This window comes from Cervus canadensis, chromosome 23, assembly GCF_019320065.1.
Source record: "Cervus canadensis isolate Bull #8, Minnesota chromosome 23, ASM1932006v1, whole genome shotgun sequence".
Lineage (NCBI taxonomy): Eukaryota > Metazoa > Chordata > Mammalia > Artiodactyla > Cervidae > Cervus > Cervus canadensis.
Window position 1 is genome coordinate 28337216 of NC_057408.1, and position 13118 is coordinate 28350333.

Consider the following 13118-nt stretch of genomic DNA (forward strand, 5'->3'; position numbering starts at 1 on the left):
TCTTAAATATAACATCATATGTTAGCAAAAACAATAATACCTTCATACTCATAGTAATCCAGTCTACAAAGACAAAGAAACAAAAAGCAAGTAAGACCTTAAGCACTTATACACAAATTCATTTTTCTTTAATTTAATTTAATTACTTTTTTATTTTATTGGAGTACAGTTGATTTAAAAATATTGTGTTAGTTTCAGGTGTACAACAAAGTGATTTAGTTATACATGTACACATAATCATTCTTTTTCAGATTCTTTACCCATATAGGTTTATCATAATATTGAGTAGAGTTCCCTATGCTATACAGTAGGTCCTTGTTGGTTATCTATTTTATATATAGCAGCACAAATTCATATCTAATCGCAGTTTGTTTTCTAAACTAGTCTTCTGTTTTGAATAAACACTCACCTTCTATGACATTAATCACTTTTGAAAAATACAGAATTTTCTCACAATGCATAAATAAATAGGAAATTATCATTAATCTTAGATGTTTTCACAGAATTTTGACCAATTTGCTTTTTATCATTTTTATAAAAATGCACTTCCTACACAAGTTTGTGCATTGGACCACATCACTTTCAATAACAGAAAAATTATGGAAATTCTGCATACTGGTTTACTTTCTTATTTCTTGAAGCAGGAACCCTAGTGTCTTCCATATTGTAATTATTCAAGCAATATGTAATGAGTTGATTTGAATGAATTTTAGTCATGATAAATTATTTGTTTTAAATAAATTTGGGGACATACTACTTTATTCAGAAATAATAAAAGTATTTTACTTAAAATATTTTTTCTCAAATAAGTCATGTTTTTGATTAATTTCTGAGGTACTTTTTCTCTAATGTTTAATGCTATTTTTTTCATTCAAGTTACTTTCAGTCAGAAAGATGGAATGCCATAATTGTTCACCAAAATGAAAAGAAATGAGATGTATCAAGGACAGAGAACATTCCTGTCCACTGAAATGAGAGTTACTGATTTTACAAGGAAGATTGCTCTATCCCTTAAATGTGATTATTGTTATTACTGAGATTTAGGCCTTAGGCCATAGGGAAAACATTTATCAATGAGTTTTCAGATCTTTATATCTCTGTTTTCTTCTATGGATATCTTGGCAGAATCCTCTGGGAGCAAAGCATCTGAAAGTATAGATTCTATGAGAATGACAAATTCTCACAGTTACATATATAAAGCCTAAAAAATAATCAAAGAAAGAAGAAAAAAAAAGAAAGAAATACAGTTTCTGCCAAGCTACAGTTCAGAATCGGAGCTCCATTATGAAGAAGGAGGATGTTTAATCAACTTTGGTAATGAAACAGTTGTTACCAGATGAAGTATAAAAATGTTCATACTTAGAATGCAAAATTTGAATGGTATACCAAATATGTGCTGCCTGATGATATAATGCTTCTTCAATAACTCTCTCTCTCTTTCTCTCTCTCTCTGTCTCTTTGCCTTTCTAATACATGTAGACAATGTCTTTGTTAGTGCTACTGTAAAAACTACTATAGGCTGTGTGGCTTATAAACAACAAAAGTTTATTTCTCTCGACTTCTGAAGGTTGGGGAAGTCAAGATCAATCAACCATGGGATGACATAATTACTGGGGACCCACTTCCTGGATGAGAGTCTTCCTGCCGTATCCTCAGAGGGCAGAAGTTGCAAGGGAGCACCCTGAACTTCCTTTCATAAGGACCCTAATCCCTCCCAAAGGCCCCATCTCCTAATACCATTACACTGCAGGTTAGGTTTCCTCACACACATGGGGGACCGGGGAGGGGACAAGCATTCAGCCTATGGTAAATGCTGTGGTGGGAAAATACCAAAGTTTTACCTTCAGATTAGTCTTAGTATACCGTACATAATATACAGCTCTGAGAGCATGATCATCACTGAGAACTTGAGAAACACCTCTTAGGACTCCTCATAGATACCGGAGGAGAAGAAGCCTTTAAAATGTGCCAGAAAAAAGGAAGGGGGAACTTCCCTGATGGTCCAGTGGATAAAACTCCATGCTTCCAATGCAGGGGTGGTGGTTTGACTCCTGGGTAGGGAACCAATACCCCACATGCTGTGTGGCACAGGCAAAATTTAAAAAAAAAAATTTAAATGGGCCATACTTTGTACAGATTCATAATGTAAAAGGCTGTTCAACTTTCACTTATACAGTAATGTGACCTCATTTATTCTCTTGCAATCAGAGGACTGGAGGAATTCAGGTCTCAAATAGAAAACACTAAACCCAAAGGCTGACATATATCAGGTCCTTAATAATAAATGTGTCTTCTCTGTCCCCTGAAAGATAAGACCTGAAAAGTAAGACAGCCTCGAAACAGATTTCTCAACCTACTTTTATTAGCATCCTCTGGATATAGCACTCTCATTACCTTCAAAAAGAATTCTTCATGCAAAGAGTCTGTAATTAGGATCCCAGGGAGAGCTGAGCACCTGAAAAGAACGGCAGGGCCTGCTCATTGTATTTCTGCTGCTTCTAACCTCTAGGCCTGTGAGAGGAGAAAATGCCCAGTGCAAATTACAGACCCAAACACCTGACCCGTCTCAAACTTTGCTCATTTCCCATGAAGAAATACTGGCTGTGCATTTTTATTGAAAGGGGAACTTCAGAACAGCATCTCCAATAATTAGAGTATGATTTTCTTTTCACTTGAATGTCTTCTGTTTCTCTATCACTATTCCAGCAACTGGGTATTGGAGAAAGAAAAAAGCAAAAATCATGTCTCAAGACATGGTTCAGTTTTCAAAGCAGGGGGCAGAGTCCAGTTGTTTGATGAAAGCTTCAACCTTTTAATTCCAATGAAGTGAAGCTAAATTTATTTTGTTGGAGAATTTGAACTGGTCAGCCAGGCCCATGGTTCAGCAGTTCAGGCTTCTTGTAATTAACTGTCAAGAAGGAACCCAAAACTAAGCAGTGAGATGCAGGTGGGTCAGCCTCTGAAGGGTTTAAATTCTGATGAGATTTTACAAGAATGGCCTTTCATGGAAACATTCATCCCAGTCAATAGTTCACTGTATAAACAACAGCAAGTGTAGGTGGTTCACAGAAATGAAGGTTCAACTCCCTTTGGTTCCCACTGCCCTTTTTGGTTATCACTGATGCTCCTTCGCTAGAAACATTCTTCTGCTGGAGCTTCTATGAACAAAGGGAGCAAGACTTCGAGAATGTGAAGGTTGAAGGGCTTACAAAGAACTCTTCTATTGCTGTGATGGACTGGGTAGCAGAGGCCATGTCCCCTGCCTACCCACTTGATCAGCAGAATGTTCTTCCCACATACGCATCAATGGGTTTCTGAATTCCATCTCTAACTCACAAAGTGTTCACGGGCAGAGTGGGTGAACAGAGGGTTCCAACTCATGTAGATTTTTTTAATAACCTGAGCAACACAGAAATATGTGTCTTTTGAATAAGAAAGCAAAATATTTCCATGACAATAGAAAGTTTTTCAGCTCTACTATGACCAGGAGCAAAGTCTCTAATCTCTTAACATTTATAATCACAGAGCATAGGATAGTAGGCATGCAACTTGTCTGCTCAGAATCTGAACTTCACTGGAATTTTCAAAATTGTGTATATAGAATAGATGAAGTTTAGATTTTTCACAGGACTTTGTGCAGGGTAGTGATAAATAAAGTGAGAAATGCGTATGAAGTGCTGTAATGAACATTGGAAAAGACCCTGATGCTGGGAAAGATGGAGAGCAAGAGGAGAAGTGGGCAGCAGAGGAAGAAATGGTTGGATGGCATTACTGACTCAATGGACATGAGTTTGAGAAAACTCAGGGAGATGCTGAAGGACAGGGAATTCTGGCATGCTGCAGTCCATCGGGTCACAAAGAGTTGGACACAATGATTTAGCGACTGAACAATAACAAGATGATTTCCATCTCAAAAGAGCAGAGAAAGAATATACAATCGCAGGCTTTCAAAAGTAAATGTGCTCTAGGGACTTCCCTGGCTGTCCAGTGGTTAAGACTTCAGGGGCTGTGGGTTTGATCCCTGGTCGAGGAACTGAGATTCCACATGCTGCAAAGAATAAGGAAATGCTCTAAGAAAAGAGCCTATAGGCATGATGAAACTTGTCTAAAGTTTAGTGAAGCTGAGGGAAATTAAGAGGGCAGCTTGGTCAGATACGCACTTTATAATAATTCATTTAGTTGTATATTTATTTTAATGCTATTTCATATACATATTAAAAAGCAGTTTAGAACAAAGCTCATATAGCTTCCAATTTGTTTTACAAGAGATAAATATATTGATAGGCATAAAGAATAAAACTTATGTTAAATGTGTGTGTGCTCAGTCTTATCCAACTCTTTGCAACCCCATGGACAGTAGCTCACCAGGCTCCTCTGTCCAGGGAATTTCCCAGGTCAGAATACTAGAGCAGGTTGCCATTTCCTCCTCCAGTGGATCCTCCTGAGCCAGGGATCGAACTCTTTCATCTCCTGTGTTAGCATGGGGATTCTTTACCACTAGCCCCATCTGGGAAGGCCATTAAAAACAGGTACTAAATATGAAAGCTAGTGGAGGTGATGGAATTCTAGCTGAGCTATTTCAAATCCTAAAAAATGATGCTGTGAAAGTGCTGCACTCGATATACCAGCAGATTTGGAAAACTCAGCAGTGGCCACAGGACTGGAAAAGGTCAGTTTTCATTCCAATCCCAAAGAAAGGCAATGCCAAAGAATGCTCAAACTACTGCACAATTGCACTCATTTCACACACTAGTAAAGTAATGCTCAAAATTCTCCAAGCCAGGCTTCAGCAGTACATGAACCATGAATTTCCAGAGGTTCAAGCTAGATTTACAAAAGGCAGAGGAAACAGAGATCAAATTGCCAACATCCGTTGGATCATTGAAAAAGCAAGAGAGTTCCAGAAAAACATCTACTTCTGCTTTATTGACTATGCCAAAGCCTTTGTTTGGATCACAACAAATTGTAGAAAATTCTCAAGGAGATGGGAAGCAGACCATCTTACCTGCCTCCTGAGAAACCTATATGCAGGTCAAGAAGCAACAGTTAGAACTGGACATGGAACAACAGACTGGTTCCAAATAGGAAAAGGAGTACGTCAAGGCTGTATATTGTCACCCTGCTTATTTAATTTATATACAGAGTACATCATGAGAAACGCTGGGCTGGATGAAGCGCAAGCTGGAATCAAGATTGCCGGGAAAAATATCAATAACGTCAGATATGCAGATGATACCACCCTTATGGCAGAAAGCGAAGAAGAACTGAAGAGCCTCTTGATGAAAGGCAAAGAGGAGAGTGAAAAAGTTGGCTTAAAACTCAACATTCAGAAAACTAAGATCATGGCATCTGGTCCCATCACTAAATGGCAAATAGATGGGGAAACAATAGAAACAGTGACAGACTTTATTTTGGGGGGCTCCAAAATCACTGCAGATGGTGATTGCAACCATGAAATTAAAAGATGCTTGCTCCTTGGAAAAAAAGTTATGACCAACCTAGACAGCATATTAAAAAGCAGAGACATTGCTTTGCCAACAAAGGTTCATCTAGTCAAATCTTTGGTTTTTCCAATAGTCATCTATGGATGTGAGAGTTGAACCATAATGAAAGCTGAGCACTGAAGAATTGATGCTTTTGAACTGTGGTGTTGGAGAAGACTCTTGAGAGTCCCTTGGACTGCAAGGAGTTCAAACCAATCAATCCTAAAGGAAATAAGTCCTGAATATTGATGGAAGGACTGATGCTGAAGCTGAAACTCCAATATTTTGGCCACCTGATGCTAAGAACTGACACATTGGAAAAGACCCTGATACTGGGAAAGATTGAAGGTGGAAGGAGAAGGGGACGACAGAAGATGAGGTGGTTGGATTGCATCACTGAGTCGATGGACATGAATTTGAGTAAGCTCCAGGATTTGGTGATGGAAAGGAAGCCTGGTGTCCTGCAGTCCATGGGGTCACAGAGTCGAATAAGACTGAGTAACTGAACTGAACTGAAATATAAACAGTGGTTTTTCATGAATGATAGAATATCAAGTGATTTAAATTAATTTTTATTTTTGTTCATGTTTTTAATTTTTTTACTCTGGTCTTGTATGGCTTGAACCCGATAAAATGATAACAATGAGAAAAATATTTCCCATGTGAAATTCACGTATCTACATTCTGCTTGCATGAAAGCTAGATGGTTTTATAATTAACAGTGTTTGAACGTAATTTCCCCAAAGAATCTTAGGTACTCTCTTGTTTGTTTACAAACCAAAATACAAAGAAATGTGGTTAACTGTACTTATCCAATCTCTCTTCCTTCTCTTTCTGCCTTTTCCACAGCCTGTATGAAGAAGCAATGTAGGATTGAACAAAATCGTTGGGCCTTGTCCCAGAGTGTGTCCTAGTCTCTGCAAACATTTTAGGTCCTATGGGAAAAAAAAATGCATTAACTCATTGAAGGATCACCGTCTGCTTTTTAGCTGAGAATTTTCAGACATTATATGGCTTGAAGAGCAACCTGGGTGCCTAATAGCCTCCTGGAGAGTCATTTAAATCAAGGGGAAACCAGAGTGTCCCTGCATTAAGTTTCCTGAGTTCCCATGAACTTGGAATACACTGAGGTTGAAGTGACTTTGTGAAAAGTACCTGAACCAACTCTCAGTGCCTGCGAGAAAATTCAATCTAATAATGTGTGGGAATATTTACATCTTTATAGGGTTTACAATATCTTTGTTTTCCCCAGCCTTTATTATTACTGATGTATACATCTCTATTCAATACTTACCAAACCCTCGGGCAACCCAATAGCAGTGTAATGTTCTTCACTTCAGTCAATGAACTTTAACAGAAACCAATGCATTTTAACTGAATTTTTGTTTATCTCAAGGAGCACATTTTAATGAAATCAATACATTCTTGCTGAAAGCCACATGAATCCATTGGAAAGAATACATTGTTACCGAAACCAATATACAGATTTATAATGTCGGTATGTTTTAGCATAAGCATAACCATACATTTTAGCTGTAACCAATATATTTCTTCAGGGCTGATACTGAGAAGCCTTATTTCATATCGAAGTCAATTCATTCTTATAGAAACTAATACTGTATTCCATATTCCTGAGCCAGCAGAGTCAGGTTAAATGAAGACTATGATTTATATTGCTGAAATTATGTAAATATTTCCAGAAGTGACATTTAAAAAGGTAGTTTGGAAAGTGTATATTTTAATATCTTCATTAAGGTTAAAAAAAGAAATCAGAAAAGTTTTTGAATTGAAAAGTTAAGAGCCCTGTTTATAAGTTGTGATTTGATTAAACACACAAATATATTTATTAATAATACTACAGTCATATCTTAGTCACTGATTTTTTTTTAATTTGTATTTATTTCATTAGATACTCACAAAAAAAGTGAATACCCTTTGAGAGAGATCAGAAATTAAAAATTTGGAAATTTCCAGTCCTAGAAAAACACATGTCCATCTAACCTAAGAATGACAAAACTCATGAAATTCTCTGAGTCCCTTCCCCCCTCAAAAATAGTAACATTAATGGAGTCATTATAGTAAAAAACTAATGGAGGAACATGGAAGGAAACACATTCAGACAATGACTCAACAATAAAAAAAAAATGTCAGAGCAAATTTTTACATATGTAGGCATACATGAGTATCTATTTATAGTTACCACTGCAGAAGTCTCTTGATCTATAGTAGAGCATTTTCCACACCCATATTAGCAAACTAGACTTTATATACTTAGCCCAGAGATCAAAAATGTATCACTTTTTATAAAGCTAACATTTTTAAAATTCAGATGTGCTTGTGTTTAGAAAGTGACTGGTTATCTCCCAAGACATTATCTAATTGGGAGAGTAACCTTGTTGTATAATTTATCCAGAGGAAAAGCAAGGGCAACTTGCCTCCCTAGACATCTTCATTTGCCTTTTCAGTTTTCTCCACTAATGACATTTCCAGGAGATGAATAAAATGAAGGGAAGAATTATCCTACAGTAAATGTAATAAACCCAAAGTCATTTTTAAAAAAAGAAAACACCTTTCAGGAAAATATGCATCCTAGTTAAAATTAAAATGTTATCCTTAATATTCATACAAATAAAAAATCAATAATCAATCAGAAAATTCTCAGACCATTTAGTTGACTTCTCTACTTAGGAAAAGTAGACAGAATGGCAAAATTTTAAAGGAAGGACAATATTCTTATTAAATGAATAAGTAAGTAAATAAACAAATAAAAAGAAAAAAAATCCTACAGAGCAGATGCTAAACCAAAAACTGGCACTAGAAACATTTTCTTTTATTAAAACAACTTTTTAATTCATTCATAGTTTTTTGCAAACCCCTCCTATGGCTGAATGTCTATCTTACAAAGATCTCAGCTCCTAAACAGTTACTTTTAACTAGGGTTTATTTTTCTTAATGAGGCCCAACTCAGATGCAGTTCTTCATTTTATAGATGGGTCATTACAATAAATCCCTTTAACATCCTGTTTAGATGTTAGGACACCAGAAACATAAGTAGCTAGTGGCTATTGGATCTCAAAACACACATTGAATTCAAACAAAAACTTCACAAAACTAAGTGCCATATTTGCTCATTTCCCTTCAACAGGCTTCTAGCTTTTTCCCAATGGCTCACATGCTAAAGTTCAATTTTTAACCCATGATTAATGCAGTGCTCTCAACCTCGTCTGCTTCTTGGATGCTGGCCTCAACGGGCCATTCCTAGCATCCCTTCATTGGGCTCTTATCAGTTAAACTGGACAACTCGCCTCCCACCCACCTACCACGCCCCAGGCTGCTCCCCATCAGCCTGGTCTCAAGCTCCAGCTTCTACTTCAGCTTGTGTTCTCTCACAGGCCCTGAAAGGAGCTCCCATCACTTAACATCACCATTCATATTGAAATCACTTAAGACTGAGTCTAAGTACTAACTCCTCCACGAAGCCTTCCCGGGACAGACTGCGCTGTGTTTAGTTGCTCAGTCATGTCCAGCTCTTTGCAGCCTTTCAGACTGTGGCCCCCCAGGTCTCTATGTCCGTGGGATTCTCCAGGCAGATACTAGATTGGGTTGCCAGGAGCTCCTCCAGGGGATCTTCCCTACCCACTGATGCAACCCAGGTCCCCTGCATTGCAGATGGATTCTTTACCATCTGAGCCCCCATAACATACTACCTTTCTATTTTTAATAACTTCCAGGCAATTAATTGGAGAAGGCAATGGCAACCCACTCCAGTACTCTTGCCTGGAAAATCCCATGGACGCAGGATCCTGGTAGGCTGCAGTCCGTGGGGTCGCGACAAGTCAGACACGACTGGACGATTTCACTTTCACTTTTCACTTTCATGCACTGGAGAAGGAAATGGCAACCCACTCCAGTGTTCTTGCCTGGAGAATCCCAGGGACAGAGGAGCCTGGTGGGCTGCCGTCTATGGGGTCACACAGAGTCGGACACAACTGAAGCGACTTAGCAGCAACAGCAGCAGGCAATTAATATTTCCTAGCCCATACTCACAATACTCTTCACACCCACCAAGACCTCCTTCCCATTTCCAAGCCCACCCCAGAATGGACCTCCCCTCCTCCTACTCCTCCTTCACTTTGTCAAGCCGTCAAACAACGCCTTAAGCAGTAGCAACAGGTGGCCACCACACTCAAGTGCGGCCAGGAAGGATGTGATGAGTTCAGATGAACTTAGTTTATAACTCACAGCACAGAAGACCTGGGTTTCACGTTTACATTGCTTCCCCTCATCCCCCAAGTCCCATTGGAGAAATGCCAAGGCAGACCCTGGTGAACCCCTCACAGGTACTAGATTTGGGTCACACCGAGGAACTCCTAGATAAGGCCACCTTGATCTTATACAGGGTCCACTGGCATGCTTGCCACTCCTGCCCTCCATAGAGAGCTCACCTTTATTCCTTAGGATAATCTGTAATGGCCAAATCGAATAAACTTCCAGTGCATCTTCAACTTTACCTTCCTGCAGCATCAGATGCTGTGGCCTCCACCTTTTTGACACCACTCCTCCCCCATTGTCACTATCTGCTCCTTGAGGACAGAAATCACATCTTCTCCGTCGTCTCATATCCACTCACCAACAGAATGTAAGCCTATTAAGAATAGGTAGATAAGGAATCTTTTGAGCATCCTCCCCCCAGGTTGGCTGCTCCTCATTTTGCTCTTTTATTATTTTCCATCTTTTGTTGTTGTTGTTTAGTCGCTAAGTCTTGTCCGACTCTTTTGCAACCCCAGGGACTGTAGTCCACTGGGATCCTCTGTCCGTGGGATTTCCCAGGCAAGAATACTGGAGTGGGTTGCCATTTCTTTCCCCAGGGGATCTTCCTGATTCAGGATTGAACCTGCATCTCCTGCATTGGCAGATGGGTTCTTTACCACTGAGCCACCAAGGAAGCCTTAGCCTTTCTTTATCTCCCCTCTAAAAGTCGAGGATCACTAATTACATCTATTCTTCTTAATCTTTATTTACTTTGAAGCCAGTGACTAAGGCACTACCTATATTGTTTATAAGGCCACAAATCTTTTTCTCTTTTGCAAGCACCCATGGATATCTGATCATTACTAGACTTATCAACCTGTATGTACCATAATGTACCTGCACCTGAAATGCAGCATGTTTAGAACTGAACTCTTTATGCCCACTTGCCTTCAAAACTTCCTCCATTTTCCATGTTCCCAAACCTGTAGTTCCACCCACGACTCAGGCCCTCAAACCACCACCCTGGGGCACATGCTTCCATACACATCCTTTCAGGGGGTCTCTTTGATTTAACCCACTGACCATCCCTCCAGCTTGTTCCATTTCTGCTGCATGTGACTGTTTTAGTTGAGTCCCTAATTATTTCTCACCTAGAATATTTCAACTCCTCTTCCTGTTCTTATTCATTCTCTACACAGCTTCTAAGGGGGATCATTTGACCAAACAAACTTTAATGTCTCCCCATTACTTACAGGCTCCCCAGGTGGAACTAGCCGTAAAGAATCCGTCTGCTGGTGCAGAGACATAAGAGACATGGGTTCAGTCCCTGAGTCAGGAAGATCCCCTGGAGGAGGAAATGGCAAATCACCCAGTATTCTTGCCCACAGACAGAGGAGCCTGGCGAGGCACAGTCCATAGTGTAGCAAAGAGTCAGACACAAACGAGCATCTGAGCAGAGTACAGCATTGCTTGCAGAATAAAGTGCAAACTCTTTAGCGGGTTTCTGATCCTCCCCCAAGTTCTCAGGGCATTTCCTCCAGTGTAGTTCCCTGTTGATTCTATGAATTCACTCTGTGCAAAGGCTCACTGAACCACGTGCATGTCCCTTCCTGCCATTACTCTCTACTGCCCCTATTCCCCTGGACTGTACACCTTCCTCATCTGTGATTGTATAGAGTCTGACTCATCCTCCAACTTGAAATGGGCATCATCATCTCTTCCTCAAATGAGCCACATCTGACAGGTAAGAGCTCCCTTCTCCCTCATGCATATTATATGACAGGTATACCTGCATCATACCAATTATTATATCATTTTGTAACTCTTTGTGTATCTGCATCCCCTTTATGACCTGTGATCTTTGAAGGAAAGCAGAATTGTCTTCTATGTCTTTGTATCAGAAGTCATACTAAAAAGTGAAACATCTTTTGAGCCAAACAGATCTTAACTTAGTTTCCTGCTCGTGAATAGATCTCAACATTTGTATTAGAGACTTAATTTCTCTAGTTCTCGGTCCTGTAAGTTAAAAATGAGGAAAACACAAGATGAAGAAAGCTTGACTAGTGCCTGGCACATAAAAGTCTCTCAATATATGATACTTACTTCCTTATTATCAATATTATCATTATTGTTATTTTTGATTCCTCCGTGTTCTTCTCAGTGTCCAAAACCCTTTAGGTACTCAGTAAATGGTTTACAAATGAAAATGTACAGTTACTATGTCTAAATATTTGTGAAAGTGAAAGTTTGTCGCTAAGTCATGTCGGATTCTTTGTGACCCCCATGGACTGTAGCCTGCCAGGCTCCTCTGTCGATGGAATTCTCCAAGCAAGAATACTGGACTGGGTAGCCTTTCCCTTTTCCAGAGGATCTTCTCAACCCAGAAATCGAACCCAGGTCTCCTGCATTGTAGATAGAGTCTTTACTGTCTGAGCTACCATGTAATTATAGTTACTTTAAATGGCTGTCTTACTGATAGTAACTCTATATTATTTATTGTTTTTTCCAACAACTTCTAAAGTGATCTTTCCAAGTAGGTATTCATTAAATATTTATTCATTGATTTCTTAGTGGTCTTGTAGTCTTGTGAGAGGAGAAAGAATAATTCCTTCTTTCCTTATTTTATAATTATATTTATTTATTGTTTATTCATTAAGTTTCTTCACTATTCAGATTCACAATGTTATAGACAGTAATAAATTTATAAAGAGTGTAAACTTGAATTCAACTAAAATTTTCTTGCTATTTGAGAGACTTTCAAGAGAAAATTAAAGCTTGAACTTTTGAAAATAAGTTTAGATTAATATCCTCAAACCTCAAGACAATTAAAAAAAAAAACAACTCTTGGGAACCAACTTGAAAATATAACATACTATGCACAGCCTAAGATGGAAACTCCAGTGTTTCATTCTTGAACTCTTCTAGGTTATTAAATATTCAAGATTTATTGATAAAAAGTAATCGTGTGTTTATAGATTTAGTTAAGAAAAGGATTTATAGTAAACCCTCGTGGGATAACATTGCTTTCTAGATATAATAAAATGACCATAATGTTATGAAGATCATTAGAAATGGCATAGCAGCATCCTCCTGTGGCCTTTATGTCATTTCCTACCAGTGTGTAGTTGAGTGGCCAGCGTGGGGTTGGTATTTGCTGTAGCTGCTGTGGATGGTGATGATAATCTCATCGATCAAGGTCAATCGATTTGAACACCAATTTATCAGATATTCTGCCAAACTCCCATTTGAAACAGGTTACAAGTGTTCACTCTTGATCATGGAGCATCCAGTAAAGTCAACCAAAGGTTGTTAGGAGACCACCACTCACCTCAACAAAACCAGCACAAACTTCAGCGCCTAAAACTTTGAGACCAAGAGTTTCAA

General features: G+C 38.8%; 1 long non-coding RNA gene across 2 annotated transcripts; it reads right to left on the reverse strand.

Annotated features, from left to right (window-relative positions):
- Nucleotides 1-252: 252 nt before the first annotated feature.
- LOC122425873 lies at nt 253-11135 on the reverse strand. 2 transcript variants are annotated; one of them, XR_006265040.1, is made up of 4 exons: nt 10988-11135; nt 9995-10128; nt 6292-6418; nt 253-3399 (listed from the first exon to the last, which is right to left on the reverse strand). It is a non-coding gene; the product is annotated as an uncharacterized LOC122425873 (long non-coding RNA). The 2 variants fall into 2 exon arrangements; XR_006265039.1 differs by lacking the exon at nt 253-3399 and having other exon boundaries at nt 5906-6418.
- Nucleotides 11136-13118: the final 1983 nt, after the last annotated feature.